The sequence below is a fragment of the Nyctibius grandis genome, chromosome 1 (assembly GCF_013368605.1).
Source record: "Nyctibius grandis isolate bNycGra1 chromosome 1, bNycGra1.pri, whole genome shotgun sequence".
In the NCBI taxonomy this organism is placed as follows: domain Eukaryota; kingdom Metazoa; phylum Chordata; class Aves; order Nyctibiiformes; family Nyctibiidae; genus Nyctibius; species Nyctibius grandis.
The window spans coordinates 107,444,797-107,458,185 of NC_090658.1; the positions used below are offsets into that span (position 1 = coordinate 107,444,797).

Below are 13,389 nucleotides of genomic sequence, written 5' to 3' on the forward strand. Positions count from 1 at the left end.
ATTTGTCAAGGTATTTTTCTTTTCCTAATGGTTTGCAGTTTGTCTTCATCCTGTTCCAAAACAGCTGGGAAGGTACAGTGCTCAAGACCAGCAGCATTCTTTCTCATGACAAAAAAGAGTAGTAATAACACCTGTGCATGAGGTGTGATGGTGCCATCAGACAAGCAGTATTCCCATGCAAAGTATCCTGCTTTTCTTCAAGTTTTGTGATACGAAAAAAAAGGAGTTGTAGCTGCAGGCTGGTGCCTATAAGAAAAAGTTGCTTTTTAATTTCAAGCACAATTCACACTGTATACATAGCAGGGTTATACTGTGAACTTAAAACACTGTAGTGGTAAGCAATCCCATTTTTTTATCATTATCATATATTGCTTTTTTCATTTTGGTTCTTGATTTCGTGACTAAATAGTAAGTTTTACATAGCTTGTGTGTTCATACAATTTACATATGAACATAGTATAAAACCAGAATATTCAAGATTTCCCTGTATAAATATACTATGATCTAAAGGAAATTGCTATGTGGTAGATTTTAATATATATAAAAGCAGGTTACTAAAATGAAATATTTAATAAAATCAAGCCCAAGCAGGGGTCATTCATTCTTTATGCATTTCCTACTGCTAATGGGGGAAAAAATATGCATATATGTGTATAAAAGACTTTTCTCAAATCCTGTGTAAGACTTTAACTGTGAAGGGCTCTTAGTTATTTATTAAAAATTGTTTAATTGTACCTATGACTGTTGTTGCAACTAGTCCTCTAGTAATCCCTAAAGGAAGTAATATAGCTAGACACCTTGTAGAATCTGAAAGTGTATGTAATTCCACATAGACTTCTCTTTAGTTTTGAACATAGCCTGCTCCTTCTGTGTAATTACTCTGGGTCTAGCTTCAGTTTTGTTAATTTTTCCTTAGTGAGAGATATCCTTTAGTATTTGTCTATTTGTTTCTGTGTTAATTGCAATGCTGTCAAGTTAGGGAGGGTTAAGGTGATGCTCAAAGGGATCAAAGGCAAGGCAATACCATGTGCTGATTAGAAATAGCATGACAAGAAATCTCCTACTTTGTTTTATTCTGTCATGGGAAATTTTAATGGCAAAAAAAAAAAAGTATATAGGCTTGGCCCAGCTCCATTTCTCTGGTTGAGAGAGTAAGTGGTCAGTGCAAACTTCACATGTGACACCTTGTTGTGGGTTTGCCCCAGCCAGCAGCTGAGATCCACCTAGCCACTTGCTTGCTCCCTGCAGTAGGATGGGGGAGAGAATCAGAAGGGGGAAAGGGAGAAAAGTTGTGGGTTGACATAAAGACAGTTTAATGAGTAAAGCAAAAGCTGCACGCACAAGCAGAGCAAAACAAGGAGTTAATTCACTGCTTCCCGTTGGCAGGCAGGTGTTCAGCCATCTCCAGGAAAGCAGGGCTCCATCATGTGTAACGGTTACTGGGGAAGAAAAATACCAAATTGTGTTTGTGTTTCTCCACCTTCCCCCAGCTTTTATTGCTGAGCATGATGTCATAGGGTATGGAGGGTATGGAATATCCCTTTGGTCATTTGGGCTCAGCTGTCCCGTCTGTGTCCCCTCCCAACTCCTTGTGCATCCCCAGCCTACTTGCTGGTGGGGTGGCGTGAGGAACAGAGAAGGCCTTGATGCTGTGCAAGCACTGCTCAGTAATAGCTAAAACATCCCTCTGTAGTGAACAGCACCATAGGAGCTGCTACGAAGAAAGCTACCTCTATCCCAGCCAAAACCAGTATGCACCTAAAGTTCCCATTCATTTCAATGGGACCATGGCTTGAGTAAAAAATAATGCACAAACTGTTATTTTTGTCCTAATTGCATCTTTAGTTGACATATTTTGAAATGATTTTGAAGTGAAAGTATGTGTGTGGGGTTGCTCCTTAATGACTTCTTTTTCTTTTTGTAGTAGGTTCTTATTTTACTTTAAAACTTACAAGACTTCATCAACTTTTAAAATCAGCAATGCATATGGCTTTTTTACCATAATTATAATCTGCTAAGGAGTTAGATCAAATCCTTGCTAGATACGTGGCTTATGCTTTATCTGTATAATGTTGGCCTTGTTAACATCCTTTTCTTTTGCTAATTTGTATCTCTGCATGCCTCAGAAGTTCTTTAATCATTTCTTTTAGATTACAAGAACTACACTGAAACTCTTTGTTTTTCATAGCTTAATTGAATGCTCTGTTAGTATGCAAAGGGAACTTCTCTGCAGATGGTAGAGATGTTGAGTAATGCTGTTGCAGAGTGAAATACCCTGAATTAAATCCTTCTCACCATTGAAGTCAGTGGGATATTTGCCTTTGTATTAAGATTCCACGCTTGGGTATTATATACCAATAGCAACATATTTAAGAAATCATGGTGTAAAGTCTTTGAAGGAACATGCAGTAATTTCAACCTTAAATGCAAAATGATAAGTGTAGGGGAGGGAGTCCTTGCTGGGACATACTTCTTGCTCCCAACCATCTCTTGTAGAGTGTTCTGAATTTTTGCTGGTCTTTGCTCTCATTCTGTCTGATCTTGGTACCACTTTGTAAAGGAAAATGGCTTTTTAATGGTGTGTGGAAATGATACTATAACATATAAAATAATTTACATAGTACATTTATTTATACTATATAGTACTTTAATAATAAAGAAATATACAACGCAAGCTTATTCTGATATCCAATTAAATTTTGTATCACACTTGCTCTCTCTAGCATAGGAGTATATGTTTTTCTTTCCTATCAATTTTACTTGGGTTTAGTGACGCATTCTAAAAAACTATTCTGAAGAATGTTTGATTGTTTTTCTTTAATAATAGTAATAATAATAGCATTAAAAATGCTCTCTAAATAATAAAGACACCAAGTAGTTGTATTATCAGCAGCCTGAAGGAATGTTGTCCTTCCTGAGATGGAGAAACTACCTCCTTTCCAAATCCCCAGAGGCATGGAGAACAAGGAACTGAATTATTTTCAGATGTATATCCTTAGAGTGTTTTGGTGTATCTAGGATTGAGAAACAGTGTAACCAATGCCTTTCACTTGTTCCCCACATGCTTAGGGGGAATACAAAATGATTGCTGTTGAACTTTATGTATCCAGACTTTTGTGAAGATAGAAAATAGGCAAAAATTATGTCTATCATTCTTCAGTCAGTATCCATCTCTAAAATGACTCCAGTCTGGTGTGTCAGAATCCCTGACTTTTTTTTCTGACTTTAAACACCTTCAGCGTCTTTCCTTGAGAATAACAATGAGCTTACACTTCATTTATACCTATCAGTACTAGCTTTCTTGAGAGCTGCATATTCTGTCTGTCGTTGGTTGTTTCAAATCCTTTGTTAGCAATACTATATTGTAGGCTGTGTTGTGCTCCTGCCTGCATTCCAGGAAAACCAATGACCAGCCCCTTTTTAAAGCAGCATAAAATTTTTGACTGCAAGTTCAGCAACTGCAGTCTATATTCCCTATGAACTGCAGAGGTCATTGTTCTGAATGGCAGTTATGGTTGTGTAACTTCTAATTCATACAGAAAAAATACAAAATCTTAAAAATTCTCAAGTAAAAAAAGTGTATTTACTTGAATATGAGTTTGCAATTATAAGAAGTATCTGACAATTTTCTCCCAATCTTCCTCCACCTTTGATGCTTACATCTACCTGAGCTAAAGCCTATCTTTCTTAAGTAAATAATTTGAGCATATTTTGATGAACCGTATGTGAATTCCCAATGAAAGAAAAAACGCTGAAGCTTCCCCTTGCTCTTTTTTTCATTTTTGAAGAAGAAGAAACCTGGGAATGGGAAGGAGGAAAGAAAATGGCACCAAAAATTGAAAGTGAGAAACGGTATTTTATTGCTGAATTGAACTTGGGGAAAATAATTTGTCAATCCCTTCCCATCAACTGCAGATGCAGCTGATGGAAAGATTTGATTAGAAAGTACATGTACCTTCACAGAGAAGAAAAATAGAAGAATTTTTACAATAGCAGAACTGTAACAAGAAACAGTAGCTGGAAAATAGATCTAAAAATGCAAATACAAAACTAGATTTACATTTTAACTAAAAGGATGATTAATCACTGGGGTAAAATAGCAGTGCTTTATGCCTCTTATAAGATGTCTTGACATTTCTGGGGGTTATATTTTACTATATAGGTCATTGGGCTCAAATAGGCTAAGTACATGACACTTGGTACTTTATTACAGGAAATTTTAAGGTCACTTGCTATATTTGATCTAAAATCTATACAGGTCTCCTAATTTCCTATCATAATTTTATAAATCACTTTTTTTCTGGTTTTGGGAGAGTTTTAATATCCTGTAAGTAGTATGTAAATTGAACCAATATTTTCCTGATAAAAGCTCCTGACAAGATTACAAGGTCTCAAAAGAGCTAGAAGTTCTCAGAACTGAAGTACTGTAACTGAGGAAAAGTGTTTTGTTTTGGTTTTGGTTTTTTTTGTGGTGTCCCATCCAGTGTGTCCCCCCCATGCCTCCCCTTGCGAATCATAGAATCATAGAATGGTTTCGGTTGGAAGGGACCTTAAAGATCATCTAGTTCCAATCCCCCTGCCGCAGGCAAGGATACCTTTCCACTTGACCAGGTTGCTCAAAGCCCCATAGAGCCTGGCCTTGAACACTCCCAGGCAGGGGACGTCCGCAACTTCTCTGGGCAACCTGGTCCAGTGTCTCACCGCCCTCACAGTAAAGAATTTCTTCGTAATATCTAATCTAAATCCACCCTCTTTCAGTTTAAAAACATTTCCCCTTGTCCTGTCACTACTTGCCCTTGTAAAAAGTCCCTCTTCCGCTTTCCTGTAGGCCCCCTTCAGGTACTGGAAGGCTGCTAGAAGGTCTCCCTGGAGCCTTCTCTTCTCCAGGCTGATCAGCCCCAACTCTCTCAGCCTCTCTTCATAGGAGAGGTGCTCCAGCCCTCTGATCATCTTTGAGGCCCTCCTCTGGACTCGTTCCAACAGCTCCATGTCCTTCTTATGTCGGGGGCCCCAGAGCTGAATGCAGTACTCCAGGTGGGGTCTCATGAGAGCAGAGTAAAGGGACAGAATCACCTCCCTTGACCTGTTGGCCATGCTGCTTTTGATGCAGCCCAGGATACGATTGGCCTTCTGGGCTGCAAGTGCACATGGTTGGCTCATGTTGAGCTTCTCGTCAACCATCACCCCCAAGTCCTTCTCCTCAGGACTGCTCTCAATCCATTCTCCACCCAGACTGTATTTGTGCTTGGGATTGCCCCAACCCACATGCAGGCCCTTGCACTTGGCCTTGTTGAACCTAATGCACTTCGCACAGGCCCAGCTCTCAAGCCTGTCAATGTCCCTCTGGATGGCATCCCTTCCCTCCAGCGTGTTGACCACACTGCACAGCTTGGTGTCGTCAGCAAACTTGCTGAGGGCGCACTCAATCCCACTGTCCATGTTGCCAACAAAGATGTTAAACAGGACTGGTCCCAATACCGACCCCTGAGGAACAACCCTCGTCACTGGTGCCCACTTGGATATTGAGCATTTGACTGTAACTCTTTGAGTGAGACCATCCAGACAATTCTTTATCCACCGAGTGGTCCATCCGTCAAGTCCATGTCTCTCCAATTTAGAGACAAGGATGTCATGCGGGACAGTGTCAAATGCTTTGCACAAGCTCCAGATTACAAACTAACTCAGAGGAGCTTCATGATGCTTTCTATAGTCTGCTGAATATTTAATCAGTGAGTATGTATATACATGAGTAATTATATGGACAGGCAATGCTAGTTTGTATATACAAGACTACACTGAAATAATCTATGTTTACAGTCAGCTACAACTCACTGAAGTGCTAGAACCTTGTTTTCAAGCTCATTACATTGTCTTAAAGTTGGACATGGTGCATATAATTTTGGACTTAGTAACCTTTCTTTCCTTCACATTGGCCTCAAATATATTGCAGAGTAACGTTAGATCATCATCTCTTGCCACTACTGTTGTGGTATCCTTTACTGCTGTTGAGTTTTCTTCCCTCTTGTTGTTCAATGTGAGCAACCCATTTAGATGTGATATTACTATTTTCAACGCAAACAGGCTTTACACACCAGGAGCATCACAGTACTTTGCACAATCTGATGAATGGGAGTAAGAAGAATTCATATTTGTGCTGCAGAATTTAGACAAATTAGTAGCCAAAATAAAGACAAAGGTAAGGGAAAGGCAAATGAAAAATCAGGGGAAATCTAAAATATCTTGTAAGCAATGTAGTCTTGCTTGGAGCCATGAAACTAGGAGGTAAGTGGGATTTGAAGTTTTTTGCTCAACTGATCTAATGGCTCTCTATAACTGGAAAGGGTAATACTTTTCCCCCTTCCTGCTTGTTCTCCATCTCTAACACTATAAACCAGTGGTTTGCTGACTCCACAGTGTTTTGCCTAGACCAGGCAGACAAATGGGGTAGAAAAACTAATAATATGAAAAATGCTGTAACTCCCAGCACCCTAGCTGGAGGGTCAGGTAGCTGATAATACCAGCCTCAGACTTTATGAATATGTGGCTAAGGGGGAGACCTTATGGCTTGAACACTTTGGCTTATTCTAACCCTAATTCTAATAAAATGTAGTGTATAACAAAATGTTTTAGGGTTATTAAATTTCAGCACTAATCTTTAAAAGTGGCCTTCCATAAAACCTTTAGATTTGTGTTAAAGTTAAATAATTATCCCTACAGGGACTATCATAAGTCTTTTTAGTTTTTTTGCTTCACTTCTATTTTTTGTCTGCAAGATTACTTGTTTACTGAAATGAAAAGGTAAGAGGTCTTGGAAGAAATGAGTTATCTGACTTAAAAAGCAAATATGAAAAAAAATCACTGGCACAACCTTAGCTAAGCAGGTATATCACAGACTGGGTGTAATTACCAAAACGACATTCCGCAATTAAAACCTGTAAACTGTGTTCAGTAAGTCAGACAGGAAACTGTCCACATCTTCCATCCATGTAAAATTGTCTGTGGCCTTGTACACCGTGAAAGCTCATATGTCTTTGTACCCCAACAGCAGGGGAATCAGCCTGGTATGAAGGGCACGGAATGACAAAGTATCTTTTATGCAGTGCTGCCTTGCTTGGAGCTGTAAAACTGATGGGTAAATGAGCTTTCCTCCTGTGATCTACAACACTAAGTTCCTTTGAATGTTTAAGCCATCAAATGCTTTTAAATTTTATAGTATATTTTAAGATGGCAAGGTTACTTTGTGTAGTGCTAAAAGAAATCCTGATTTTCCTTGGTTACTTAGTACTATGTAAAACACAGGAAGAGCTAAGTTAACAGTTTTACATTTTATAAGGAGTAAACGTGATCTACCAAGTTTCTATTTAGAGAAAAGTCAGCCCAAGAAGATCCTACACAGCTGATATTTAAAAGGAAGAAGTAAAAATTTTTTTTCACTATAGTGTACTTATATGCCCAGCTTGAAATAGGACCTGCACACAATGAATCTGTCTGTTTGTTATTTAGATTTAAAAGAAAAAGGACGTCCTGATTCACATCTGTAAAAGCCATCTGAGTTCTCCTGAGTTCTCCCTTACATCTTCTCAGGTGGCTGTTACTTTATTATTCATTCACTGTTGTGCTTGAGAATAACAGTCCTTCTGCTTGACAACTGCAAAAAGATTTGATTTTTCCAAAATGAATCTTAGCCCATGAAATAGTAGAAATTGTTTCCATTATGTGTTATTCAGTGCAGCAGATAAGTCGAATCTTCTGTTTACCCATATCCTCTGCAGCTGTTAGTAAACTGACAGACAAATACTCAAAGGCATCTCAAAAGCATGGTGGGATTAGAGGGGGAAAAAAAAGCCAGTTATTCTTGATGTTAAGAAAACTTTGGATCAAAGTGTTACTCACATGCTAACCATTTCATTTAACTTTAATGTATTTTTTCACTATTTCTACAGTTTAATAAACAGCCATTACCCCACTTCTTGCCATTCTGACTGATATGTAGTTTCTGATTGACACAAGGCATGTGTGTTTTTCTGAAATGGTCTAATAACATCTCATTCCAGATTTCCTTTTATAATTTTGTCAAAATTGTCACCATTGTGTTATGAATAATTTTTTCACATTCTGTTTTGCATATTGACTTGATTATCTGTTGAGTGTCATACTCCCAAAAGAAGTGTGTGTGTGTATGGGGAAGAAGTAGGTAAATACATCCTTGCATGTTGCCTACTCATGTCAATACCAAATGTGTTATGGTGGCAGCATTGTTGTACTTGTGATCTGTGAATGTAAACCAGGCAAAATTTGTGGACAAAAATGACATTTTCTATTTAAACTAAGTCAGAATTGAGAAGATGCATAACTTTTGGATATGAAGCCCTTTTGCAGGTCAGGATCTTGCTGAGCAAGCCTTATGCTTTCCATTTATACCAGCTGATCAAATGAAAGATACTGCTTGTTCTTGTACGCCTTGCCTCCGTAATTCTAAAATGGTGCTTTTCTCACTTTGGTATGTGGAAAAATACTGAATACTTTCTGTTATGATCTAACAACGGATGACATGGGAAATGTTGGAAGCTACAAACTGTGGCTAGAGGTGTGGATTTTTTTTTTATTTTTTGGGATTTTTGTTTTTTCCTTCCCCACAAGCACACCCATAGCCCAGGTACATGCGAGCTGCATACAGCAATACTTTAAGCTCTGTAAACCAAAGCTTTTCTTTGGATTTGTACCTCATAACTTGTATCTTCAGAGTTCTTCATGTGTGAAAGTTATAGATTGAATTGCTGACATTATCCTGGTGTTATATGTAAACCACCACCCTGGCTGTAAGAAGTAACCTACATTGCCTTGAAATAGAATAAGCGTTCACAAATTCTTCTAGAAATTAAATTGAGGAGATTTTATGTATTCCTGAGACTTTTACTGCAAATACGAAGGAGCAGCAAGGGCCATCTGTGCCGCAGGGCCAGCAGGAGCAGGGTTCTCGCCAGCAGGGGTAGGATTCTCACCAGCAAGGGCCGGGGGGAGCAGGACAGGCCTGAGGATGGTAGCCAGGGTCAGACACAGCCCTGGGATGGCTACAAAGGGCTGCAGTGATGGGCCCAAGTCCAGGGCAAAGCTGGGACATCAACCCACAGTGCTGTGTGGGAGCGCTCTGGCAAAGTCCCCCAGGGAAGGGGACAGCCCTCGGCTGCACTGTGTCTGAGCTGACCCTGAGCCCCAGCAGCCAGACCTTCAGGAGAGGGGTTGCTCTCGGGGCCCCTAGACTGAAACCTGAAACATGTCACTTGTTGGGCAGCTTGTTGATAGGAAGGGTTGCAGTCTGTGCCCATAACTGAATTTAGCTGCTCCAAAGAGGTTTTGAATAAAATTCTTCATTGTAAATGCCCAAACTCCCTTACCACAAAAACTTTAAATCTCAGTAGTGTTAAATCACCTTTATCTGGGGGTGTGTGGGTATCAGCTGCAAGAAAATACTTCGACTGCACAAGTCTGCTCTGAAGTACATTGATTCTAGTGCAAATTTTATGACCAGCTTCTCTGTCCGGTTGTATTTCATTTGCACCTCACTATGTCAGAAGTACTTTGCCCAAAAGGAGTCTGTATCTTTCATAAGGAGACCTTTGGTGTACAGTATTATTAAAGACCATCAGAGATAGCAGAGTTTTGATAAATCAAAATAATGAAAGAAAAATGCACCCTTGATTTCTAACATTTTTTTTTCTAATAATTTTATTCCCTTACAGTGTGTATTTGCTGGGTTTAGACATCTAGTCTGTATATAATTTGAATTTTTGACTGTAAATTCTTTGACTAAACACATGATTAAAGATAAGCATGAGCAGAAGTATGACACTGGATTGTGACGTACTGCCTTCAAATGAAAGACAAACAAACGCGTGAGATTTCTAAATCTCATCCCATTAGATATAGAGGATACACCTCACTGTTTTGAGAAAAAGTTTAGTAATTAGCAGATGCAAACACTCAAAAGGCTTTATTTTCAAATACGCTATTCCATACTGTTTAATTTTGCCAATAAGATCACTGCACATCTGACAATGAAATTCTGGAATTTGCCTTCAGATTTTGGTGTGTCACGTAAGACGAGGAAAAATATCTGTGCTGTTATCTACTTGTGTCAGATACAATTTTTTAAACTGTCTACCACACTGCTTATGTTTTATAGGAATAGCTTTTGCAAAATGCATTTAATAAACTATTTTTTTAGCACTTAGTGAAAATATTTTGAGAGATTCAATATGTAGTAGTTCTTACAGCTTTATTAGTATACCTTTATTGCTTCAGCATTCAGCACCTAAAACAAGTTCCAACAAACTCTAAACTTAATTTTCCAACTGTCAGAAACCATGAAGATCTCTAATACCCATAAATGCCACATATCAGAGATACTGAAGTGGCGCTGAATGATTTGAAGTATTTTGTTGGTTTCATAAAGACTTCTTACATTGTTGGGAGATATTTCACAGCCAGCCTTAGAACCACATTAAAAATGTGGGTGAATGATGAAGGCAGAGCGTGTTGGTCTCTTGAGATGTTATCCCTCACATTGACAAGCTCTTTATAAATGGAAAACTGATATAGCGAAAAAGAGTTGCTGTGATTACTGCATGAACATAAAGCTTTCACTTCTCTGTCATTTAACAGCTGGCAGATTACAGAACTGCTTTTGGGGGAGAAAATTTAATATGTTAGTATTAACAGACAGATACATAAAGTCACTTTCTCTCCTGGGGTTTGCATGAAGCAAATTGATGTGCCAGGCTACACCTTAGAGGGACAGTGCAGTGAGAACTGGTGCCTTTCAAACTTCAGAAGCCCATACAAGGCCATAGGTAGCTTAGTTCAACAGGCTAAAATCTCCAGGCAACAGAGCTGTATGAAAGCCTTGGGAAAAAAAGCCTATTTGATTTATTTAAGTCTTATGAATTTGTGTAGATATGATCCTTACTACCAGTACAGTGCAGATTTTAACCTTGCTTCATTCTTTCGTATCCTGTGGAGTTTTACTTTTAACTGATTTTTAGTTGTCTTTTGTTTGTATATCCAAGCAGATGGGATAGCTATATGTCGAAAACAAATCCCAAAACCTCCTTGGTTGTACATGAGAAGGTTGTCCCATTCCATTGGAGGTGGCAGCAGAGATAACTTTATGATTTCTCCCCTGAAATAATCATTATAAAGGGAAAGATGATCTTAGTGCTTCTTTCTATTTATTCTGGGGTGTATCATAGAATTATTTAAAAGCAAAACAGGCATGATGTGCTCTCTGAGGGACAGCAGAGGGATAGGACAGTGATCACATACCAATCCAAAAATTTAGTGCCCATCTACCACTGTAGCTGCTGATGCTCTTTCTCTTCCTTGTCTGGGATAAGTGAGTTATCAATACTGTCCCAGTGTCTTCATCTACACTAAGATACTGACCCCTGTCAGGACACGGGCAGGGGCACTAACAGCCATCTACACTATTGTTAGATGGATCACAGCATGAGTTTTGTTTGGGCCAAGTAGCACTTTCCTGACTGATTTTTGGGAATGACTCAGAAGTTGGTACAGCCTGGTTACTGTTCTGAACAGGCAATCTGGATGCAGCCATCCTGTTTTGCAGGCTCAGAAAGTGTAATAATAATGTGCCAGCTGGCTTCAGTTCCGTTCAGTTTTAGTGTATAGTGTAGTCAGCATGTCTCCTTATGACAACCTAGTGACTCACATGTATGTGAAGTCTCTGGAAGTGCAGCATGGTGTCCAGTGAAACACACAGTCATCTGGGGTTTTGAGTAGAAGAGGCTTGGGTTTTTTCAGAGATCACCCTTACCCCCTTGCACACTTGTAGTACAGAAACAAACATGGAATTAATGAATTCTGGGACAATTTCTCTATTAAACTCTCTTCCATGGCTTCCAGTAAATAATCTTTTAGACAAATAATAGCAGACAATCTCCTTTAGCTGCACATGGAACAAGTATTGTAGTAAAGTAAACTTTTCCTTTGATATGGCATCAGCCTCACAGATGGCTTCATTGCTCAAACAGCCACAATACTAATTTGGCTGTCAAGACTGTGATAAAAATGAGAAGGATGAAAATACCTTCTGGTGTTCCATATGCTGTTTTGAGCTTAGGGTTAAAATAGACAACTGCGACCAAAGTGGACAGAATGTCATATTACATAAAAAACATTACAAAGAACTAGTGGGTTTCTTCTTTGTTTTGTTTTATTTTATTTTTCAGCACATTGGTGGCATTGGAGTCCCAAAAGAATTACGGAGATGGAGAATACATGGAAATTGTTTAATAGTGTCTGTCTGCAAGTGTCAGTTATAGCCACGATCTCATAAGAAGAGCTAGATGAGAATCTAGTGTCATCTCCAGATCCAAATGGTCCTGAGAGTTAGTCCTCTACAGAGTAAGTTTTAGTTAGACCATTACTGAACATATAAATTGGACTAATACAGAATTCAGTAGGTTGGGGGATATCGTTTGGGTGGACTCTGAAACGCAAGTTGTGCAAAATGAGTTTGAGGGTAAGTTTTAAGACAAAGAAGGAAACTTCTGATTTCTAACTACACGATAGGAAATCTTCACTCATTAAGAATCCTTGGGATCTAATGCAAATCAAATTCAAGCCTGAGGACCAAAGTGCTTTAGAAATTTCAAGGGAATTTTACACCAAATATTTCAGTAGAGGACTCTTGAGAAATCTGTCCACTCTCACTTGTTACCACTCTCCAGTTCCTTACAACTTTACTACTTAGTAAACAATGTTTACTGGTTTCATTCTAATCAGTCTCATTGTTCTCCCAGGATCAACCACAGGTCTTCGTCAGAAGATTGAACCAGTGTGCCTCTAGTTGTGGTTTTTACTTATTCTTTTAGGTTTTTTTTGTAAAAGCATGAAATTGATCGAAACTACTGCCTATATTTAGCTGTATGGCTACATTTTAAAATGAGAGATCTGTGCAAGCAGTTAGCTTGCCTGGAAACTGAAGTTCAGAGCCAGGTTTACACTGCTGTGTGCAGTAGGGTGCTGAACTGTACAGGCTAGCTGTTGTCAGCCACTTTACAGCACTGGGAGTGGGTAAGTAGTTACAGAAAAGGCTAAGCTGGCTTATTTGCTGGGGTAAAGTGCTACCCTTATTTTGCTGTGGTGCTTTCAAGACTTCGTTCTCTCCATACTTCACTGTATTTTGTGAAAGTACAAGTAGGTTTGAAATTCTTCACACCCTGCTCCACTGAATGATGGAGATGCACCCTAACTTAGGTTTGAAAGTACATCTCTGTGTATGGATCATTTCTGTGCTGCCTCAGAGTTAATGTAATAAAAAGCTCTCACCTGTTTTTTCAAGTAACTGCTCTCACATATGCATGCACA

The 13,389-nt window shown here is 38.9% G+C and overlaps 1 protein-coding gene across 1 annotated transcript in view; it reads left to right on the forward strand.

The window, feature by feature from the left end:
- The window catches only part of CSMD1 (CUB and Sushi multiple domains 1), a 1,320,281-nt gene that overhangs the window by 580,251 nt on the left and 726,641 nt on the right, over positions 1 to 13,389 (forward strand).